Source organism: Geotrypetes seraphini, chromosome 2, assembly GCF_902459505.1.
Source record: "Geotrypetes seraphini chromosome 2, aGeoSer1.1, whole genome shotgun sequence".
Classification (NCBI taxonomy): Eukaryota; Metazoa; Chordata; class Amphibia; order Gymnophiona; family Dermophiidae; genus Geotrypetes; species Geotrypetes seraphini.
Genome location: NC_047085.1, coordinates 116,082,426 through 116,106,037, shown reverse-complemented (window position 1 = coordinate 116,106,037; position 23,612 = coordinate 116,082,426). Strand labels below are relative to the sequence as shown.

The 23,612-nt window shown below is 42.7% G+C and overlaps 1 protein-coding gene and 1 long non-coding RNA gene across 3 annotated transcripts in view; one reads left to right on the top strand and one right to left on the bottom strand.

Moving 5' to 3' along the window:
• The window catches only part of LOC117355671, an 82,317-nt gene extending 60,828 nt beyond the window's left edge, over positions 1–21,489 (bottom strand). The window contains exon 1 of the long non-coding RNA XR_004538430.1: positions 21,331–21,489. This is a non-coding gene — a long non-coding RNA (uncharacterized LOC117355671). The remainder of the gene's footprint in view (positions 1–21,330) is intronic.
• Positions 21,490–21,684: 195 nt separating this feature from the next.
• The window catches only part of CHCHD7 (coiled-coil-helix-coiled-coil-helix domain containing 7), a 34,344-nt gene continuing 32,416 nt past the window's right edge, over positions 21,685–23,612 (top strand). Inside the window, exon 1 of one of the 2 annotated variants that reach the window (XM_033929922.1) lies at positions 21,685–21,946. The gene's annotated coding sequence lies outside the window, so the exon portion shown is untranslated. The remainder of the gene's footprint in view (positions 21,947–23,612) is intronic. The other variant, XM_033929921.1, reaches the window with a different exon arrangement.

Here is a 23,612-nt window from a genome sequence, read left to right as displayed (position 1 = left end):
AAAAATCCAAAATGGTCACCATGGGTGCTGATTTTGCCCTAAAATAGGGATCTCAAAGTCCCTCCTTGAGGGCCGCAATCCAGTCGGGTTTTCAGGATTTCCCCAATGAATATGCATTGAAAGCAGTGCTTGCACATAGATCTCATGCATATTCATTGGGGCAATCCTGAAAACCCGACTGGATTGTGGCCCTCAAGGAGGGACTTAGAGACCCCTGCCCTAAAACATCCTGGGAAAAACACAGGGATCCCTGGAAAATGGTGATTTTGTGATTTTAGAGGGGGGAGGGGGGATTAGGGCATGCAGGGAAACCACCTAGAAAACCCTTTTTAGGACCCCCCCCCCCCCCCAAATTGCTAGCCAGACAGGTAAGCTGCTACTTACTGTGCTAAGGTGTTGTAAGGGAAAAATGGCAAGCAATGTTGAAACAGCATGCAGGGAGATCTCAAGCCTCAGGAAGTTGGAAAACTAGATTCCAGCCTCAGAAAGCTGGAAAACTAGATTTCAATTCAGGAGGATTGTCAGGAGGACATCCAGGAGTGTAATCTTGAAACCTGGCAGGCGACTCCAACTCAAGAAGCAATGAATCAGCACCCCCCAAGAAGCGCAGAGTGGTTGTCATTGGGGACTCTATGCTGTGGGGAACCGAGGGACCAGTATGCAGACCATATCTACAATCAAGAGAGGTCTGCTGTCTACCAGGAGCCAGGATCCGGTATGTGACTACCTGCATAGGAAAAATAATCAAGCCCCAAGACCACTACCCAATGCTCCTCATCCACGTTGGGACAAACGACATCGCCAGGAACTCACCGGAGAAGATACCAGAAGACTTCAGAGCCCTAGGTGAGAAGCTGAAGCAATTGGAAACACAGGTGGTCTTCTCCTCTATCCTACCAGTAAGAAACAAGGGGAGCGCTAGAGAAGAACGGATCCAGAGGACTAACGAATGGCTACGGGGATGGTGCAGAGATGAAGTTCGGCTTCCTGGACCACGGAGAGGCACTTCAAGGACTGCAGGGACCAAATGGGCTACATCTAACCAGAAGAGGGAAGAACGTCCTGGGACGCCACCACCTGGCCTACCTGCTCCGGAAGGCTTTAAACTAGGTGAGCCAGGGGAGGGGATCCACTCACACTGGTAGGGTAAGTAACTCCATCTTGGAACCTGAGGTAAGTAATCGCGTGAATACTAAAGGGGACAGAGGCTATACCAAGGAAACATAGGCATGATCGAGGAAAGCAAATTATCTCGCGTCAGTTCACAGGGAGCCAGATTAAGAGACTGAGACTTAGTATCTGGGGTAAGTATTCGAGTCGATAAAGCGGGGGGCAGAGGGAGAGACGGAGAATCCATCTTGGAGTCAGGGGAGTCAGAGGTAAGTAATCAAGTCGATAAAGTGGGGGAAAATACTAAAGGAGACAAAGGCAATACTAAGGGTGACAAAAGCAAGATTGAAAGGGACAAACTATCTCGGACAGAGAACACTCCATACAAACAAAAAGTATGGACAGCCATGTATGCTAATGCCCGTAGCTTGGGCAATAAAATTCTGGAACTAGAAGTGGAAATGAGGAACGCGTGGCGTGACGTAGTGGCGATATCAGAAATGTGGTTCTCGGAGTCCCACGGATTGGACATGGTCATACCAGGATATTACATTACATTACATTACATTACTGACTTCTATTCCGCCTGTACCTTGCAGTTCTAAGCGGATTACATCAGAAGATAGCTGGACATTTCCAGGAACAAAAGTTACAATTAAGGAGCTGGATATATTGTACAATTAAGGAGCTGACAGAGAAGGCAAACCAGGCGGAGGAGTAGCTCTGTACATTAGAGAAGACAGCACAGTTACTTACCATAACAGGTGTTAGCCAGGGACAGTAGGCAGCTATTCTCACAAGTGGGTGACGTGATACAACGGAGCCCCGATGCGGACGCCTCACAAGCAGACTTGCTTGAAGAAACTCAAAGTTTCAAGTCGCCCGCACCGCGCATGTGCGAGTGCCTTCCCACCCAGTACACAGGTCCCAAACCACTGGAGGCGGTTTGAGAGGAGGTTTGACATTGAAAAGTCCTTTCATGAATCTGGAAACCACAGGATGAGCAGAGAGAAGTTTCCCTTCAATAGGCTGATGGAAAGCAGCAATTGCACTAAGATGGACTCGGATCGAAGTAGACTTGAGACCAGACTGAGAAAGGTGCAACAGATAGTCCAAAACTGAAGATAAGGAGGAAAGTTGAGGCTCCTTATGATGAGAAACACACCAAGCAGAAAATCTAGTCCATTTTTAGTGATAGCATTGTCTAGTAGTAGGCTTCCGTGAAGCTTCCAAAACATCCCTCACAGATTGAGAAAACTGGAGAGGAGCTATGTTGAGAGGAACTAAGCTGTCAGTTGGAGAGACTGAAGGTTGGGATGAAGTAGAGATCCCTGATGCTGTGTAAGCAGAGAGGGAAAAACTGGTAGAAGGTATGGCTCCCTGCTGCTGAGTTGAAGAAGAAGGGAGTACCAGGGTTGTCGGGGCCACCAAGGAGCAACCAGAATCATGGTGGCATGGTCGGACTTCAGCTTGACCAGTGTCTTTTGAATGAGAGGAAATGGATGAAACGCATATAGAAAGAGATTTGTCCAATCCAGAAGAAAAGCATCTGCCTCGAGGAGTGTAGATCTTGGAGCAGAACTGAGGCAGCTTGAAGTTGTGGGGGGCTGCAAAGAGATCGATCCAAGGCGTTCCCCACTGAGAGAAGATGTGATAAAGGGGCGTGGAATGGAGAGTCCATTCATGAGGCTGTAGAAGACGACTCAAGTTGTCCACTAAGGCATTGTCTGCCCCCTGAATGTAGACAGCTTTGAGGAAGGTGTTGTGGCGAATTGCCCAATCCCAAACTTTCATAGCTTCCTGACAGAGGAAGGCAGATCCCGTGCCTCCCTGTTGTTGACATAATACATTGCAACTTAATTGTCTGTGCGAATGAGGACTACACGGTCGTGAAGCAGATGCTGAAAAGCATTGAGAGCATTGAAAATCTCCCTGAGTTCCAGAAAATTGATGTGACACTGACGATCCGTACTGGTCCAATAGCCTTGAGTATGGAGACCATCTAGATGAGCCCCCAGAGCATAAGTTGAAGAATCGGTCATGAGAACCTTCTGATGGGGGGGGGGGGGCGTGTGAAAAAGTAAGCCTCTGGATAGATTGGAAGAGAGCATCCACCAGCGAAGAGACTGTGTCAGAGCAGGAGTGACCTGGATGTGTCAAGTCAGAGGGTCGTGTAGGCCTCTTTGAGATCCAGAGAGCATACATAACCAGTCGTTCTGCTCAAGGAGGGGGTACAGAGATGCTAGGGTCAACATGCGAAATTTTTCTTTGACCAGAAATTTGTTGAGCACCCTGAGATCCAAAATAGGACGCAGATCGCCCGTCTTCTTCGGAACAAGGAAATACCAGGAGTAAAAATCCTTGTTCTGTTGAGCCAAAGCACCGGCTCGATAGCTCGGAGCTGCAGCAAAGCTTCTTGAAGAAGAAGGGCGGTCTGGGCAGAGGTGGAAGGATACTCTCTTGGAGGATGTTCCGGAGGAACTTGATGGAACTGAAAAGATTATCCCTCCCCGACGATGGAAAGGACCCAGAGGTCGGTGGTGACAGTCGTCCATTGATGGTAAAAATGATGGAGACGACCTTCGATAGGGGGAAAAACGGGGAATGGCAGAACGACTGAGGTTATGCTTTCTACGAGACAGTCAAAAAGGCTGAGGAGCCTTCGGCACAGCGGGTGGCTGAGGCTTCTGCTGCTTCTGAGGATGTTGCCTCTTGACAGGCTGACGAATGGAAGGAGTCTGCTTTGGTGGAAAATGCCGATGATAAATTAGAGGAGGGCGTGCAGGACGAGGAGGAGCTGGCTTCGGCTTTGGACAGAGAATGGATGCAAAAGACTTCTCGTGGTCCGAAAGCTTCTTGGTGGCAGCTTCAATAGACTCATCAAAAAGGTCAGGGCTAACACAAGGAACATTAGCCAGCCAGTCCTGCAGGTTAGGGTCCATGTCGATGGTCCAGAGCCACGCCAGACGCCGCATGGCCACCGAGCAAGCAGTAGCTCAAGCAGACAGCTCAAAAGCATCATAGGAGGACTGAAGAAGCTGCAGCCGAAGTTGGGACAAGGATGCAAGGACTTCCTGATATTTAAAATGCGCACGAGAATCCAGATAAGGCATGAACTTTTGAAGGATGGAGAGGAAGAACTCAAAATAGGTGATGAAATGAAAATAATAATTGAGGACTCTAGAGGTCATCATGGAATTTTGGTAGATGCGACAACCAAATCTGTCCATTGTTTTGCCCTCCCTGCCTGAAGGAACAGTGGCATACACCTGGGAAGGGTGAGATCTTTTCAAAGAAGATTCAACCAGAAAAGTGATTGGTGAGACAATTGAGCATTGTCAAACCCCTTATGATGAACAGTCCTGTATCTGGAATCCAATTTGCCTGGAACAGCTGGAATGGAATAAGGAGTTTCCAGACAGCGGACAAAGGTTTGATCCAAAAGCTTGTGGACAGGAAGCTTGAGGGATTCAGCAGGAGGTTGAGGAAGATGCATGGTCTCGAGATACTCCTTGGAAAACTTAGATCCAGTGTCAAGTTGAATATCTAAATCAGCTGCCATCTGATGCAGAAAAGACGAAAAAGACAGCTGATCTGCCAAAGCCTGGCCTCAAGAGGGACTCGAGGAAGTTGAGGCGGCTTGCTCCAATGAAGAAGGAGACCTGGATGGAGAAAAAGAACCCACCGGGTCTTCGAGGTCCGGAAGCGGAAGGGTCGAAGCAGGCGGTGGGGAATACTGAAGGAAAGGCTGCTTCCGATGAGGCGAGGCGAGGCGAGGCATGCCTGGATGAATGCTTCGAAGAATGCCTCGATCGATGATGTGAGCTGTGCCTCGAAGCAGGCCTCGACAATCGAGGAAAGCGTGTCCCCGCCGAAGCACCCAGAGAATGGATAGGGCTGGAGGCTGTGGAATGAAGCAGAGGAGGCTGAGTGGAAGAACCTCGAGGCACTCGCAAAGACTCTGCTCCTTGCGATGCATGCCGAGATGCCAGACCAGACACTCGCAGAGACTCTGCTCCCTGTAGAGGGTGTGCATACGACTGAGGCACAGGAGGCGGCTCGACCTCGCGGGAGGCCTCCGCATGCCCAGGCTAGATTTGAGAGAGAAGCTTCGGCCCCATGTTAGTAAAGAGCTGAATGAATTGCTTCTCTAACAAGGTCTGGAACGAAGCCGGCAAGGATGGATCCGCGTCTCCAATGGGACCACCTGCGCGGGCTTCGATCTCCCTTGAGGCAGTGTGAGAGTGCTTGGACTTAGAAGCCTTGGGCACTTTAAGCACCACTGGGGGAATGGGCTGCTGTGCTACCTGACCTGAAGAGACAGAGGAAGGCACTGTAGCAGGCGTCGAAGACATAGCTGGTATAAACAAGGCAGGTTTGATGAGGCTCGGAGCAGAAGCAGTGGAAGCCTGCAGAGCATCGGATGATGTCGAGGGCGAAGCACCCTTCAAGGACGAAAGCTCCATCGAAGACTCCATGCTGAAAAGCTGCTCCCATAGGGTGCAACGACGCTTGAAAACACGAGATGTAAGTGTTGAGCAAGGCCGGCACGATTTCGGGAGATGTTGAGGCCCGAGACACCGAAAACAGCATCGATGAGGGTCCATCAGGGAAATCGTGCTGGCACTTGGAACACTTTTTAAAGCTGGTTGCAGGCTGGGACATAGGCCGAAAAAGCTCCACCGCAAGATCGAAGCCGCGGGGCTGTGGCCACATGGCCTGCCCGGTCGAACGAACGGAGGAAATTTTTTTTTTTTTAAAACAAGAAAATAACGATGAAAAACAGCGATTCTGAGAAAAATAACCCAAAACCGCGGATAAAAGAAGGCACAAGTGAAAACACTTTACGTAGAGAGTCGAAGACGGACTTCTCGGCTCCACGGAAAAGTAAGAACTGAGGAGACGCACCCTGTGTACTGGGCAGGAAGGCACTCGCGCATGCGCGGTGCGGGCGATTCGAAGCTTTGAGTTTCTTCAAGCAAGTCTGCTTGTGAGGCGTCCGCATCGGGGCTCCGTTGGATCACGTCAGCCACTTGTGAGAATACCTGCCTGCTTGTCCTGGGATAAATCAAAGTTACTAAAATCACAGACGTCCCTCTGGGTGAACCTTGCCAGGGGCAATAACAAATGCCTGTACCTTGGTTGTATACAGACCACCAAGACAAAGGGAGGATGCAGACGATGAACTAATTGATGATATTGAGACCATCACACTGCGTGGAGACAGTATTATTGGGAGACTTCAATATGCCTGATGTGGACTAGAACAAACCCTCTGCTACTAGCAGCGGCAGCAAGAGGCTACTAGCCACTATGCGAGGAGCATGCCTCAAGCAGATGGTACTAGAACCCACCAGGGATCAGGCAATCCTGGACCTGTTACTCACCAACGGAGACAGTGTCACAGAGGTATCGGTGGGAGAAACCTTGGCCTCCAGCGACCACAACATGGTGTGAGTCCACCTCAAGAAAGGGACCACTAGGTCGAATACATCGACTAAGGTTCTAAATTTTAAAGGAACTAACTTTCAAGGCATGAGGGAATATGTCTACAAAGCGCTGCAAAACCAGAGCACGACGGACAATGTAGAGGTGCTATGGACAGCTCTGAAATCTACTCTGCAAGAGGCAACCAACAGATACATAAAAACCGTGAGCAAACGACGCGGAAAAAATAGACCACAGTGGTTCTCTGCGGAGATCTCAGAACTAGTAAAGCAAAAGAAAAAAAAAAAAAACTTTCGCAACCTACAAACAATCACACCGACCGAAATCTAAAGAAACCTACCTGGCGAAATCTAAAAATATTAAAGCGACAGATGGAAGAAAACATAGCTAGGCAGGTTAAAAAAGGGGATAAATCCTTTTTTAAATACGTTAGCGACAGGAAGAAAAACACAAGCGGTATTGGGCGCCTAAAGAAACCTGACAGTAGCTTTGCAGATTCGGACACAGACAAAGCAGAACTACTCAATAACTACTTCTGCTCAGTCTTCACCTGCGAAGCGCCAGGATCCGGACCTCAGCTACAGACAAAGGGGAGCTCAGAGGACCCATTCCGGGACATGGAATTTACAGCGAGCAACATCTACCATGAGCTATCAAAATTAAGGGTAAGCAAAACTATGGGCCCGGATAATCTACACCCCAGAGTACTTTGAGAATTGAGAGATGTCCTGGCAGAACCGTTAGCTTAGCTTTTCAATCTTCCCCTAAGCAAGGAAAAAGTTCCCTTGGACTGGAAAACTGCCAACGTTATTCCACTCCACAAAAAGGGATGCAGGTCAGAGGCTGAAAATTACAGACCAGTGAGTCTCACATCAATAGTGAGTAAACTCATGGAAACATTGATTAAAAATAGATTGGACACTATTCTGGACGACGAAAGAACATAAGAACATAAGCAATGCCTCCGCTGGGTCAGACCTGAGGTCCATCGTGCCCAGCAGTCCGCTCATGCGGCGGCCCAACAGGTTCAGGACCTGTGCAGTAATCTTCTATCTATACCCCTCTATCCCCTTTTCAGCAGGAAATTGTCCAATCCTTTCTTAAACCCCAGTATCGTACTCTGCCCTATTACGTCCTCTGGAAGCGCATTCCAGGTGTCCACCACACGTTGGGTAAAGAAGAACTTCCTAGCATTCGTTTTGAAACTGTCCCCTTTCAACTTTTCCGAATGCCCTCTTGTTCTTTTATTTTTTGAAAGTTTGAAGAATCTGTCCCTCTCTATTCTCTCTATGCCCTTCATGATCTTGTAAGTCTCTATCATATGCCCTCTAAGTTTCCTCTTCTCCAGGGAAAAGAGATCCAGTTTTTCCAATCTCTCAGCGTATGAAAGGTTTTCCATCCCTTTTATCAGACGTGTCGCTCTCCTCTGAACCCTCTCGAATAGCGCCATATCCTTCTTAAGGTATGGCGACCAGTACTGGACGCAGTACTCCAGATGCTGGCGCAGCATCGCCCGATAGAACGGCAACATAACTTCTTTCGTTCTGGTTGTAATACCCTTCTTGATTATACCTAGCATTTTATTTGCTCTCTTAGCATGGCTTTACAAAGGGAAGGTCTTGTCAATCCAATCTGATAAGCTTCTTTGACTGGGTAACAAAAAAACTGGACGGGGGAGAGTCCCTGGATGTCGTGTATTTAGACTTCAGTAAGGCTTTTGATAGTGGCCCACATCGTAGGTTATTGAACAAGTTATTATTATTATAAAACTTTTTTTATTGGTAAATAGAATAACAACTCACAACCACCGAATACAGAGGATTGTAACATTTTCAAGAATACGCGATAGGACTAGGAGAAACACTGGCTAAATGGGTAGAAGACTGGCTTAGTGGCAGACTTCAAAGGGTAATGATAAACGGTATTCCATCAAAAACGTCGAGAGTGACCAGTGGAGTGCCGCAGGGCTCAGTCTTGGGCCCGATGCTATTTAATATCTTTGTAAGGGATCTAACTCAGGGACTTAGAGACAAAATTACATTATTTGCCGATGACGCTAAACTATGCAACGTTGTGGGCAAGGCAACAGAACCTGACCGCGAAACCAGGCCCAACGCTTTGGAGCAGGATCTACTTTTACTAGAACAATGGTCCAGTACTTGGCAACTAAATTTCAATGCCAAAAAATGTAAGGTAATGCACCTTGGTAACGGAAATCTGTGCAGAACATACACCTTAAAGGTGAGAACTTAACAAGAACTGTTGCAGAAAGGGACCTGGGAGTAATCATCCGGGAAGATATGAAAGCTGCCAATCAGGTGGAGAAAGCTACAGCCAAGGCTAGACAAATGCTGGGTTGCATCAGAAGGAGTTTTATCAGCCGAAAGCCTGAAGTCATACTGCCATTATACCGATCCATGGTAAGACCACACCTGGAGTACTGTGTCCAGTTTTGGAGGCCACACTATCAAAAGGATATGAAGAGAATGGAGTCTATCCAGAGAATGGCCACTAGGATTGTCTCGGGACTTAAAGATCTCCCTTATGAAGAACGTCTGAGCAGACTGCGCTTATACTCTCTCGAAGAGCGCAGAGAAAGGGAGGACATGATAGAACCATGGAAGAATTCTTTTTTCTTATGGGTCCCACGGCGACAAGAGGGCATCCGCTAAAACTTAAGGGGGGAATATTTCACGGTGACACTAGGAAATACTTCTTCACCGAAAGGGTGATTGATCGATGGAATGGTCTTCCACGCCAGGTAGTTGAGACCAGTAACCCTCGACTTCAAGAGACGTTGGGACAAACAGGTGGGGTTGCTGCAGAATTATACTTAAAAGATAGACTCTCAAAGGAGGGAGGGTTCTTGAGTGGCAAGACTTGTTGGGCCGCTGGCCCTTTTCTGCCGTCATACTCTATGTTTCTTCTGACTGCCCCACTAGCCCAACCACCTTGGACAGTGAACTCCACCACCAGATCACCCAGGGGAGGTACGCAGTCTGGTCCGGAACCCAGGCGCGCCTCCTCGGAACCACGCAGTCATTAGTGGACGAACCTAGAGTGAGCTAGCTCCTGATCCTGGAGCCCAATATGGCAAGCTGTCCAGAGGGCTTACTGCAGGAGCAGGCAACCCCTCAGAGGCAGACTTTTTCCAAAGTCTGCGATCTCCTGCTGAAAGGATGTCCCCGCAGTGAACTTCCACAGCACAAGGGCAAAACCCATGAGAAATCAAAATAATACACTGAAAATTTTAGAAATGAAACACGAGCAGAAGAGATGAGCTCCTATAGCTTGGCTTGTAGGAATACAAAACTGGGAGCATGCTCCAGGGGATAAGTGCAGAGGGAAGTTCCTACAGCCCTTGGCTAGCCAAAGAACATAACACCCACCTGTTCCCAGAATTAAGTGGGATTGTATAAGAACTCAGCTTACAATGGGGGAAGTTTGCCCAAGAACTCAGCTTACAATGGGGAAAGTTTGAGGCCATAAGACATGTCACATCCAGACATACACCAGGGATGTTGACTATCTATAGGCCTTGAGCAGAATACAAATGACCACAGCTGTTATGTTCTCTTCCTCCCCAAAACACCAACCAAGTATTCAGATCCCTGAAATGTAACGTTATCTTATTTGTACTCTAACTGTAATCTATTTGTTATATCACACAGTAACGTACAGTCAATTTAATATCCAATTTGCAAGTTCTTCCGGAATTAATCCAGCTACCTCTCCTCCCTTGTAACCAACAAAAAAACAAAAACAAACAAAACTGTTGTAACTTCACTGGAAATGTCCAGTTAGCTCTTTTGTAATCTGCCTTGAACTGCAAGGTATAGGTGGAATAGAAGTCCCTAATGTAATGTAATGTAATGAGTAACCCTTGTTCTCCAGGTGATGCTTTCAAGAATCAGGCTATAAGCCAAAAGAGATCTGGATTCTCAATCATGGCTGGATCATGCCTTGGAAGCCCCTGATTCCATGGAAGAGGAAGTGTGGGTCCAGCCAGGAGGCAGAATACCAGGAACAACAGGGCAGCGAGGGAGGGACTGCTGCTGGGGGGGGGGGTGTCACTTAGCGGCGAGAGAGAGTAGGCATCTCTCCTGCTGCTTGGGGGAGGGTTGCCGCTGCAGGGGGGGTTGTGGCGGGAGAAATTAGGCATCTTCCCTCTGCCGCGATCTTGTCTCTGATGTCAGAAGGGCGGGACCGCGGCAGAGGAAAGACAGCTCCTGAGGCCTATGGCAACCTGCAAGGATCGCTAAAGTACCGGCGATCCTCTCTGCAGGCTGCTCCCTGCTGGAATTAGATAAATAGATGTGCGGGAGGAACACGCAGGCTTTCAGGGGGCACAGACCTTCAGGGGTAGGGGCAGGCCTTCAGGGGGGATGGTACAGGCCTTCGTGGGGGAGGGGGACAGGCAGGCCTTTGGGGGATGGTACAGGGCTCGGGGGGGACAGGCAGGCCTTTGGGGGATGGAATACAGGCCTTTGGAGGGGGACAGGCAGGCCTTCAGGGGTGGGGTGCAGGCCTTTGGGGGGGTGCCCTAGTGTAGAAGTACATGAAGGGAGAGAAGGGGAGGTTCAAAGAGAGTGCATATGCTGGAATTTGGGGGGGAAGAAATAATGGGAGGAAAAATGAGAGAGAGAGAGAGAGAGAGAGAGAGAGAGAGAGAGAGAACGAACAATGGAATTTAGGGAGGGAAGTTTGACACAAGGGATGGTGTGTGTGTGTGTGGGGGGATAGAGATACTGGAAGGAGGGTAGTTGGGAAGAAAAAGGGAGAGATGGTAGACCCTGGGGTGGTGGGGAAGGAGGGAAAGATGAAGGATGAAAGGGTAGATGAGAAAAGGTGGATCTGGGGATGGAGATGAAAAAAATGCCAGACTTCCGGGGAAGGGAAGGGAAACGGAAGGAGATGAACAGAAATGGAAGATGGATGGTTAGCATGAAGAAAGAAGAAAATGACAAATGGGCAGGAGATCCTGGCAAGCGAGTTATCAAAAGACAACTAGAGCCTGGGACCAAAATGATTTGAATAATGACCTGACAACAAAAGGTAGAAAAAATAATTTTATTTTCTATTTTGCGATTACAATATGTCAGATTTGAAATGTGTAGAAACAAAAAAAAGGTATCCAAACGGTACTGCAGTGAAATAACAAGTCAACAAAGCAAAAACTGCAGTGATGATGTACAGGATGCCAAGTAATGGCATCCTGCACATCATCACTGCAGTTTTTGCTTTTGTTCTTAGATTTGAAATGTGTATCCTGTCAGAGGTGGTGTTAAATCCTAGCTTATGTTCACGGTCTAACAGAGAGAGGAAAAGTCTTTTTTGTTTATTTTGTTTATACCACAGCACCGGTGTGGGTAGGAGAGGGCAAAGGAGATGAAGAGGCTATAAAAGGGGTGAAGAGGCAATAAAATAAACCCACCAGGATGTTTGGAAAAAACCCCCAAAACAAAACAAACCACCCACTTGGGTAGGAAAATCGAATTAAAAAAAAAAAAAATAAAAATCAATTCAATAGGCTGAATCGAATCGAAATTTTTTTTTCCTGAATCGGGCAGCATTAGTTGCTCCAGGACATAGTATGGTCAGTCTGAAATGACACCTGCAATCAGGTGGAACATGTAGTTTGGACTAGAGAGTTGCAAGGGGACATAAATCCCACCCATTCCCGCCAGGATCCTCTCCGTCCCTGCAAGGAATTACCTCCATCCCCGCCCATCCCCATAAAAAGCAGCAATTACTTCTGACAGGATCATCAATTCCACAGTTTCTTTTCTGTTTGCGCAGCTGTTTTCCTTGTGGAATCTCTTTGGTGGAACCCTTTTTTTTTGTTTTCTGTTCAGGTAATTTACTTATAAACCTCCTCTTTTACTAAGGCTGACATGTTGATTATATTATATGGACGAACCCTGCTTCCAAAGCCTTCCATCCCTGTGGAAGTCCCGTTCCCATGCAGACCTCTAGTTCGGACCCAAAAGAAAAATGAGTATAGTCTTAGACTAGAGAAAAAAACAAGGAAATTATACACTCAGGGTGGGATCTTAACACAGAAGCTAAATAAGATCATCTAAAATGAATTGTAGAAAAGATAAAAAGACCTACGGTAAATTAAGTTTAAAATAAATAAATAATCCAAGGTGTGAAACAAGTGGTCCAAAGTGTTCATGTTGAACAGTGAGTGGTGACTAAATCATGCAGTAAATTAGTAGAAGATGAATGTTGAAAATAGGAAAATAAAGTCCAAACATCGATGTTATATATTCAAAGAATGTTTCCCCGAAAATAAGACCTACCCCAGCATGATTTTCTGGGTAGGTCTTAATATAAGCCTTACCCCAAAAATAAGCTTAGTCCATGGATTCGCTGGCAGCAGCACTTACCCCGCTGACCCTTCATCCTTCCCTCTGATCCGAACCCCGCCGATCGCAAGCCCTACATATCTCCCTCCAGAGCAGCGTCAGGCTGGCAGCACTCTACGCAGGCTGCTTGACTCCATCCCAGAGTACAGGCCCTTGGAGATCTTACTCTGGTGACCCCGGGAGCCCAAAATCCCTCCCCCCCCCTAAAGAGAAGCAAAGAAAGAGAGAAAAGAAGAAGAGAAGATAAAGATAAATAACAGTGTCCGATACTGAGCAAAAGCAAAAGGCCACAAGGCTCCTTAAGAGAAACTACTCTCCAAAAGGTTCCTTAAGATAAAATATTCACAAGCAGACTACGACCAGTTTACCCCATGACTCTTCCAAGTTTATTCAGCATTTTATTTTCATTTTAGCTGCACAGTCTGAAAGTTAGTATCTCTCTAGTTCGGGGGGGGGGGGGGGGAGGGGGGGTGTTCCTGGGAGTTTGGTGAATTGGTTATGGGTAGGGGAGGTTGTCTTTCTCACTATGCTACTTGTGTTTATTGGTTATTCTTATTGTTGGCTTTGTATTTTTGTATTCTGTGTTTGCTGTATAATAAAAAAACATATATATATACCGAAAAAAAAACATATATATATACCGAATGTACTTTATATTTATGTTCAAATCTGTTTTTTATATTATATGATATTAAAGTTGTTTTTTCTTCACTACTGGACCGTTTTGTATTTTTGGACTTTTTCCACTTTTGTTTCTGAAGTGGAATGTTACACACTTCTTTTCTTGTGGAAACTGGTGTTTAAACATATATCTCATACATGCATATCCCAGCTTTCCAAAATCAGGATTTAGACATATCTAAATTGCGACGACATGCATATGACAAAGGGGAGACATGGGCCAAATGTGTTTTTTGGCAAGATGAGGTGGGGCTAAAATATACATGTGCATTCTCTATTTCAGAATGGGAATGCAAATTTATGCCTGCCAAAATTTATTTAAGATTTTATATATCATTTTCTTGATTACAAAATACCATTGAAAATGGTTTAAAAATTAATAAAACATTATAAAATCAAGAAATAGAGAACATAACAACAGGCAGAGCCATAAACAACAGCATTTACAGCTGCTCTTGGGGATGCCTAAGTTGTGTGACAATGTGCTTGTTCTGAGCAGCACTCTACTGGAGGGGATTACTGAAGCAAAGCAAAAAACAAACAAACAAAAAAAAACAATATCCCAAAAACACTGCAGCTAAAAGTCAAAAGACAAAAACAAAGGAAAAACTGCAGATTCGATGTGCAAGGTGTGAAACTGATCTTTATTAATGAAGATTCAATGTAGCATTCAAAAATAAATTTAAAAAAAATACATAAATATATAAAAAATGGTTCTCAGGTATGAGTCCACAGAACCAGACATGGTCTGTGTTTCGGAAAACACTCCTTCCTCAGGGGTTCTAAATATAATGCAAATACACAAAGAACCTGACAAACCAAATGTAGCCTGTAAGGCACGTGAATCCTCTAATCCAGCAGCAGCTCAAAGTGCTTAGAAACAGTGAAAACGAAACTATATTTTTATTTAATTTTTTAATTTATTTTTGAATGCTACATTGAATCTTCATTAATAAAGATCAGTTTCACACCTTGTACATCATATTTGCAGTTTCTCCTTTGTTTTGGGGGATTATTGAAGGTCACCTTTTTATTCTCCCATGTGTTTTGTTCTCCAGAAAGGTGAAACAGTACTAACAAATGATATTGGATTGTGATGACAGCTTGGGGAAACACAGAAACATGATGGCAGATAAAGGCCAAATGGCCCATCTAGTCTGCCCATCCGCAGTAACCATTATCTCTATCTCTCTTCAAGAGATCCCAGACCCTTTCTAATTCAGACAGTCTCTGTCTCTACCACCTCTTCTGGGAGACTGTTCCATGCATCTACCACCCTTTCTTAGATTACTCCGGAGCCTATCACCTCTTAACTTCATCCTATGCCCTCTCATTGCAGAGGTGTAGGTTTCTAAGTTTCTAAAATGGCAGACACATGTGGGGTGTGCCACTCTGTACACGTGTATATATGTTGCTGAATTGGCCCTGTTAATATTTTAAACAGACACTTGCAAAATAAATTATCCTGCTGTACATAGCTAGTGCATACAATACATGTCCATTCATGCATATATGTTAGAAAAGGATCTACATTAGCAGATTCTTTTCTATTATACAAGTGGAAAAATTGACCTGGATTTCTCAATTTCTATTTCTACATAATATCTAAAATGGAGCTTCACATATGATAATGAAATTTGAACTTTAAATGCTGAGATGACCAATACTAGAGAAATTAAGAGTAAATTATTTGAACTGTCAATGACCTCTCTCAAAGTAAATAAATTGAAAATGATTATTTTTTTTAGAAGACTTGAAAGATCTTTCCTAAAAACACTATGTTCATATATGAATGTAATAGTAGGTCTATGTGTTTTTGATTCTAGAAATGGATTACTGGACTTTAACCATGTCCTATCCTTACAAGAAGCAAGATCTACTTTAATTTTTCTCACTTAAGCAATCACATAAAAGCAGGAATTAAATGTTGTGGGAAAAAAGATCAATGATCTGTTAAGGAAACAGTAAAGGAGGCATTATAATAGAATGATAACAATCTTCCATTGTATGTTTAACTTCCCAAGATCATCTGGTGAAGGCAAAAAATAGTCCTGCTAACCATAAGTATACGGACAGAAGTTAGATTAGAGCTGGTTTTGACTAAACTTAGTTGTATTTAGAAAGGTCAATTTAAAGCATCAAAGGAATGGGTGATAGGAGAGCAAACACAGGGACTGCACCTAATCTAGGATATTTAGCTGTTTTAGGTGGTATGCAAGTAATTCTTAGTTTCTCACATCTCATTCAACCTATGCTAGTTATTTGTCAATGTATTATTTTATCTTCTACTTTATTTATCTGCATTCCATTGAACTTTACAGAAAATGAATAATGCCGATGCTCATGCATATAATTACTTATGGATCACAGTATATATATCATTGCTCATTAGAATACAATAGTGGTTGTATATTTTGCTCTGCTCTTGAATGTTTTAAATTAAATGTTTTAAACAAAAAAAAATTAAACTTGACTCCAGAAACCATTTAGTTGAAGGTGTATGGAAGGTAACTGGCTCTCTTAATCTACATCCTCACATTAACAGTATTTCTCTCTTCTACTCCACAGTGTGTATGTGCATTTCTCATGCAGATATCTCACATTCCCAACACAGACTATAGTTAAGTTTTAAAACAGTATGACCATGCATCACTTCTGTTTACAAGATACCAAGGGACTATTAACACACTAGCATTTCAATGGACTGAGAGCTCTTTTACCCATCATTTATGGATGGCAATATACATGAGGTCTTTTATTTACAAAGTACTTATTTCAATTTCTTGACACATTATGAAGTTGTCAAAGTGTTTTTGCACAATGACAGGCTTGCACAGCTAATATCAAAAATATGGAGGTACTATAATGATAGATGTACATTCTAAGAAACTGTGAAACACTAGGAGATATGCAAACCTAAACTATTTAGAGAGACATCTTGGCTGGAAGCACCATTAAAAACAAAAACAAAACCAACTAAATTCTTCAGTAACTCTAGCTTATCTTACTGGATATATATAGTTCTAAACAAAATACTAGTGGAACAAACAATTTTATCCATTGGGGGTAAGAGGGCAAGTACTGGTTAAGATTACCTTATTAAAAAATTTCCTGAATATAGACATGCATTGGGATTGCAATTTTGTCAGTTGCAACAGTTCACTACTAAAAACTTCTTACAGTAATTTAAAAGTCCAAAATATGCCCTCACAAATTTACTAGTTAATTTTTTTTAAGTATAATTCAAGAATTTTGAATCTCCATCAATTATATTCTTAAATAAATTAAAACTTCCACTAAAACAAAATTTACTTAGTCCATAACTTCAAAATATTAGTTTTCACATAATCAGCACACAAATATGTGTTTGGTTTACTTCTTAAGAGGTACCTAAATTCTAATTCACAGAAAGATCATTTCAGTTTCAAGTACAAAATTTCTTCAGGTATATTTTCTTAAAAACTGTAAATTTGATGTTCCGGTTAATCTGAAACTTTAGCATTTATCTACAGGTATCATTACATTCCAAGATGAAAAATGTAGCATAATGATTTCAGTTACAACATAAATTTAGTCAAGGTATTGCATTTAAAAATCTTTAATCAGCACAAATTTCCTAAAGCTATTACTGTGCTCACAAAATCAAACTTTTATACATAAAATATGAGAATGTATCAAAAATATGGTATAAGACAAAAAAAACACCCAATTAGAAAACAAAATTATATCAGATTTTAGCCAGCTTTGCTCACCCATTTACTGCCACAAAGCTTTTTTTTAAATGCACTGTGCATGGGTCGTTCAAAAAGAACCATCTTTATTCAACAGATCAAATGGTCAGTGAGAAAAACCTTTAGAAACTGTTACTCTTTTAAACTTGCTGTTTGTATAAATTGCTAGAACAACTTAGAGAAGATGAAGAAAACATACATACAAGAATGTTTTGAAAATTCTAAAGATTTTTAGTATAGGTAACTTAATAATAAAAGGGGGAAAAGTGGAAAAAAATTCAGATATATAAGTGGTTAGAGGCACTGAAATGGAATAACTATGCTACTTGTTTGAAACCTTGGGCTTTTTTTTGTTTTTAGACTCCAATAGCTTTAGAAGATTCTGTCTACTGAATGATAATATTAAAATATAAATCCTAACAGCTACCACTATTTCCTAATGTCACCACCTGGAAAAATCAAAATAAATACAATATGCTTATTAGGTGTACATCAACAATATTTTCAGATGTTCCAATAGTTCTTAAATAAAACCTCTTTTTAAATAATTGAAATGATTAGTTATAAAGCAATTAACTTAAAACATAGAACACAGGAAACATTTTTATGAGAATTTTACATAGACCAGTAAGTGCTTCATCTGTAATTTTCTATATGAATCACTAAGGAATCCTCTCAACCCATTGTAAGCATGGAAGATGCACATTTGCACAAGATGCACACACATAATATTTACTATGAACTAGTTACACATAACCTAATAAACAGTGCTGCATCAGTGTTTCAAACCTTGGTATTATTTGGATTGTCTAAGTATTTTATTTAAATAATGATACATTAGCAATGTAAAAAGATACTCTTTAAAAATATCCCTGTCTGAAGTCAACCCTTTATTTCCAATTTCAAGTTGAACATAGCTTTCACTCAGAGATTAAATATTTTCCAAAAGTGTATTTAAATTTGTTTCTAAGTATACAAGTGCTTACAAACTGCTAAAGGAGATGCTGAAACAATTTCAGATATAGAAGAGAAAGAATAACACCAATTTAAATTTATTAGATGACAGTATGATCTTAAGTTTGTTTGCAGCTTTTTTGTTGGTATTTTAAGAAATATGCTGATGTTATTTCAAGTAAAATATGTGGATCACTGGAAGAGGCAATTTACTTTGAATATAATCACTATTGAACCAGATGTGAACACTAGATTAAGATAGAGCAATCAAGTGATGCAGAAAATGACTTTCATACACAAATAAAGTATATACCCTGTTATCGTACTAGGCTGAATCCATATCTTATTTTCATGCCATGATCAATAAATATAGGCTTATTTTGACCTAGAATGTTCAAACATTGCAAGCACTATATATATTTCTTCTAATTGTTAGCATTATAGACAAATGTCTTTTTTGCATACATCTGGCCAATTTTATATTTCTTTGCCACTACTCACAGAAAAATTAACAAGATATGTTCCTGGCAGGCTAGTATACCTGTCTAGTATACCAGTCTAGTATAGTCTGTTCATTCTTCAAATCAAAATTATATATATATAGAATTGTCCTTGTGAGGTCCAATTATCCCATGACTTGATTCTTTCCTTGTTTATTAAGTCTATACAAAACATTAAAGAATTCCTTTTTGAAGATATTGGTCCAACTTCAATATACTGATACAGATCTAATTACTGGCCTGCATAGTTTATATATCTTCAAGTACAAAACAAATGTGTCACAGGTCAATATTAAATATATTCTTACCTAAGGAAATACACCAATACTTAAAATTTTCAATAAGCACAATTCAGCTTTAAGACATAAAACTACCCATTTCTCATGCAGCTTTTTTCATTTTGAATTTTGTAATCACATGCAATGCATGCCCTTACAAAACATTTTCCAGAAAAAGCAAACAATTCAATTTTATAACTATTCATATTTTTCATAAAATATGGATTAGGCACATAATATGTAGGTCTGTAAGAAAGTGTTTCTCGGTTGCTGAAAATGCATATAATGATTCTATCTTTTTCAATATCCACATAAATTGTTTTAAAAAGTAAATGCTGTACTTTTTCTCTACTTCACATGCCTGATAATCTAGGTTTACAACTTCAAACTGTCCAAACATTCGTCCTACACAATCTTACTGGTATCAGAAAACACTTCAGAATACTAAATTCTTTTGAAAGAGTACACAAAACAATACTTTGCACTAATGGAAAATGGACTATACATTGTCACATGTATATCTAAGCCTTCATAGAGTGAAATTACCCTATTTTAGTCTCCAGGGCAGAATCAAATTCTGCATATGTGAAGCTTGATCTAGGAGAGAGAGAAGAGGAGCTGCTTCTTTAAAATGCCCTCCTCTTTCCCTGATCCCACGTGGAACAAACATCAGCAGCACTTCAACATTAACTTCAGTGTGATGCAAAAAGGTATCCTCAATTTACTTGGGAGGGGGTTGGAAAACAATGGATAACGCTTACAGGTTACAAGGTCATAGTTTATAAACATAAGCAGGTAAAACATTTCGGGAAAACTACCAAAAAAAGAACTACTAATTAAAATGCACGTATTCCCTTGAACGACAGCATTACCTACCTCAAGCACATAAAGGAGTAAGGTTTACGTAGGGAACCACGAGAAACATTGAATTTAAAAGCACCAAAGGTCGGTTTGTTAAAGACTCACAGCGCCCGATGGTAAGGAAATACCTATACTGTACACTAGAATAATCAAAACCTCCAACCCCCCCCCCCCCCCAGACCATATGAATGAACAGAGAAACAAAAAACACCCATATAATCTTCACTCTTAGAAACACAACCAGAAAGTCACCAACCATTCAGCCCCAAAGCCTCACATTTTGCCATTCCTTCTTCTATTATTAACGTTTCTGTGAATTTCTACAAACTTTTCTCTTCCGAAAGTCTTAAAAGGGGGGGGGGGGGGGGGGGAAATAAAAGCGACCGGCGTGTGCAAACTCGCAGCGAGCTGGCAGGGAAACATGTTAGCCTTTAATCTTCAAAAGAAAAACCAGAATCGGCCGACGACTCAATTTTTGAGGAATTTAAAAAGAGTTTTTTTTTCGGGTGATTTTGCCCTGCCTCCGTTCTCCCTCCATTTTGGTTGTTTATGATACTGACAAGTTGTCCCTGCCATCAGCACGCTCATTCTTCCCCCTCCCCCCAACGTGTACCCCCCCTCCGCAACCCACTAACCGAACCCCAGTCCAAAAGACCGTTGCACATTTTTTTCACCCCCCCCCTTCAAAGTCGCGCTCAAACCCCCTCCCTCCCCCATTTCAGCAATGCTCGGCAAAGTCCGAGTTGACAAAAACTTCCCTGTCCCCTCATCGTCACCTCCCCCTCCCCCGCCAAAAAAAAGTAACCCTAACATACCGAAAAAGCCCAAGACGGTTATCAGAAACGCAGCAGTAGAACAATTTCACCCCCCCCCCCCCCCATGCCACTTCTTTTGAGAAGTGCGGACTGATTTGCGACACATTGGAATTTGGGGGATTTTTTTTTTTTTTTTTTTACCGCTTTCTACTTCTTTGCGCCTAATGTTTTCTTCGCACTCCCTCCTTCTGTTAAGCTGCTGTCACATCATTGAAAAGGGGGGGGGGGGAGGAAATCTCTCGCAAAATGCCACCTCAAAAACTTCACGTCCAGAAACTCTCTCCCCCTCCCCAATAACTTCACAAACTCTCTTTAAAACTCTCTTCCCGAGATCCCTCCGGGGCCTTTCTGAGAGGGGGGCAAAGATAAAAATGGTCCAAATCTTTGCTTGTCATGTTTTTTTCTCTTTAATTTCTTGCCTTATTTTTCACCTCTCCCTCTCTCTTTCTAGGAGGTCCCGAACAGGGGGGCTGATTAGTACAAAGTTTCCCGTGCTCTCACCCCTCTCCCATAATTTAAATAACCCCAATATTTTCAACCTAAGAGGCAATAACAACCCACAAAATCTACTGAAAACTCACCGCGGGAGCTTTAACATCCTTTCTACGGTCGATTTCCAGGCTTTAAACAGTTTTCCGAATTTTTAATAATTTTTTTCTCATATTTTTTGTTGGACGCTGCGGGCCTGAAAATTGTTTGCTTTCCCCTTTTTCCAGCAGCCATTGTAGTGTTATGCGCTGCAGTGCAGCCAAACCTGCTGTGGACGTCGCGCCCACCCCTGGGCACTGCCCCCTCTAAATTTCTATTCGCTCTAGGGGAACGCCATTCATGCCTTTCTCAGTATCTATTGGTGGTAATGTCTGTCAGTCGTGAAGTCCGACTGAATAAGGCGGGAACCAGTGGCGACGGGGGGAGCGAGGGGGCGGGCTGACGCCTCGAAGCAAGGAAGGCGGGATTGGGCAGACTGCCATTGGTTTCCTGCGCTGGCCATCAGGAAATGGACTGCCAGTCACGTAGCTGGGATAGTTGATTGGCCGAGCGACACGTCAGTGTCGCCTGGAGGGCCGGGAACAGGGTGAAGCAGCATGTTCGACTGAGCGGCTTGCCTGACTACATAAAGTTTAGAGCGAGGGGTTGACGTATTTTGAATTGCTGTGCTAGTGGTGGTAGCCTGTAGTGAGGAGCTGGCGTGTGGAGGTAAGCGTAGCCATAGAGTAAGTCACACAGCCGCCCCCCACCCAGGCTTGAATTCGGTGGTCATGTTGGAAGAGCTTTCCTCTGGGAGTAGAAGAAAGTGTCTGTGGTGGAAGGTCCTGCCATGAAGTGCTGCCGGGGACCCTCTGACCCCTAACTTTATTTTGTCAGGCTTGGCTCCTTAGGTACGCCAGCCTGAAAGGGGGGAATGTAGGGTCATGAAATGGTTAACTGTTGTTTAAAATATTGCTCTGGTCTACATAGCTGAAAACAGTGTATAATCTATTGACTGCATCTGCCTAAAATGTATGTCCCTACCTTACCACATTGTAAGCTGAATAGATAAGAGTTTGAGCCATGATGTACCCTGCCCTTCTGTACATTTAACTGTTAGAGTTAGATAGGTGTCCTGCTAGTGACCTGCTAGTGTGAACTTAGAACCAATGAGTGTTAAGAAAAGTAACACGTGAAAAGCTTTTTCTAGAATTCAGTTGTATAGCCAGAAAAATGAATAAATATCTCTGTAACTTCCTGGTTTCGGCACTTCTGAGCCAGCTTGGAGCTCAGGGGTCCAGCATGCATGCTGTGAATAAAACTTGTACTTCTTCACGCCTCTGACTTTGTGTGTCCAAGTGACCTTTCATTATGACAAATTGCTTATTTCGGTTCCCTGCTTTACGTAGACTTTTTGTCTTTCTTCGGTAGTTTCAATGAAGAAAAACGGAAGTGGATAGCTTCTTCCATATCTTTTTTTTTTTTTTCTTTTTGTCTGTCCTGAGGGCTTCCTGGCTGCTGTCTCCTTTTATTTGGGGTAGGGGCGTTGCCTCTCTGCCCCCTGTGGAGGACACTGCGTGGAGTGAAAGAGGAAGGGCCTACTGTCTTCATTTCCAGCTGACTTTAAATCATTGCTTTCACTGCATTTTTTTTAAAGCCCCTTTTAAACTGTTGTAGCCAAATTCCAGTTGTTGCCCCTGAAATGCCATAGCTATCGCTAGAGGTCCCTAGGTGTTTCGTGTCAGTGAACTGTAAGTCTGTTGGCTTAAAGTAGTATTGAAAAAAACCGTATTGGGTAGCTGCTTTAAATCTGATCAAATTTAAGTGTTGCTATTCTTGGGTTCCTAGATACGTTCTTTCTAGTTGGTATTGATAGTTTGACCTTCTGCAAAATATATTGTAACTATAATTAAAAAAATCTAGGTGCATTGGTATGCAGGCTTTACTTTAACTTTATTTTTTAGCTACGTTTGGCAAGTCAGACAACTGTGGCTTAAATGATGCATCTACTTAAGTTACTAATATACTTAATAACCTTTTAAAAATAATATTTCCCTGGTCTGATATTAACAAAGTGTAATTTAAGATTTTTGGGGGCTGATGTAGTGAGCTTCAGCAAACGGCTCATTAGATTGTTTAACACAAAAGCTTTTGTACCTAATGTGCATGTTCTCATGCTTTGGCATTAGGTTACAACAAGTGTACCTTAAAGGGGCAGCAATATTTTGTGGAAAAAAAAATCCTGTTGTATTTGGTAGCTGATGTCATGGTAAATTTTTAGTCAAGTGTCTTTTTCATTTTACATCTGTGGCATGTCTCCCTCAACCTGGTGTTGATTAACATGATAATCTTACATTTTGCTGTAAGCTGTAGGGGGGGTATAAATTAAAAACAA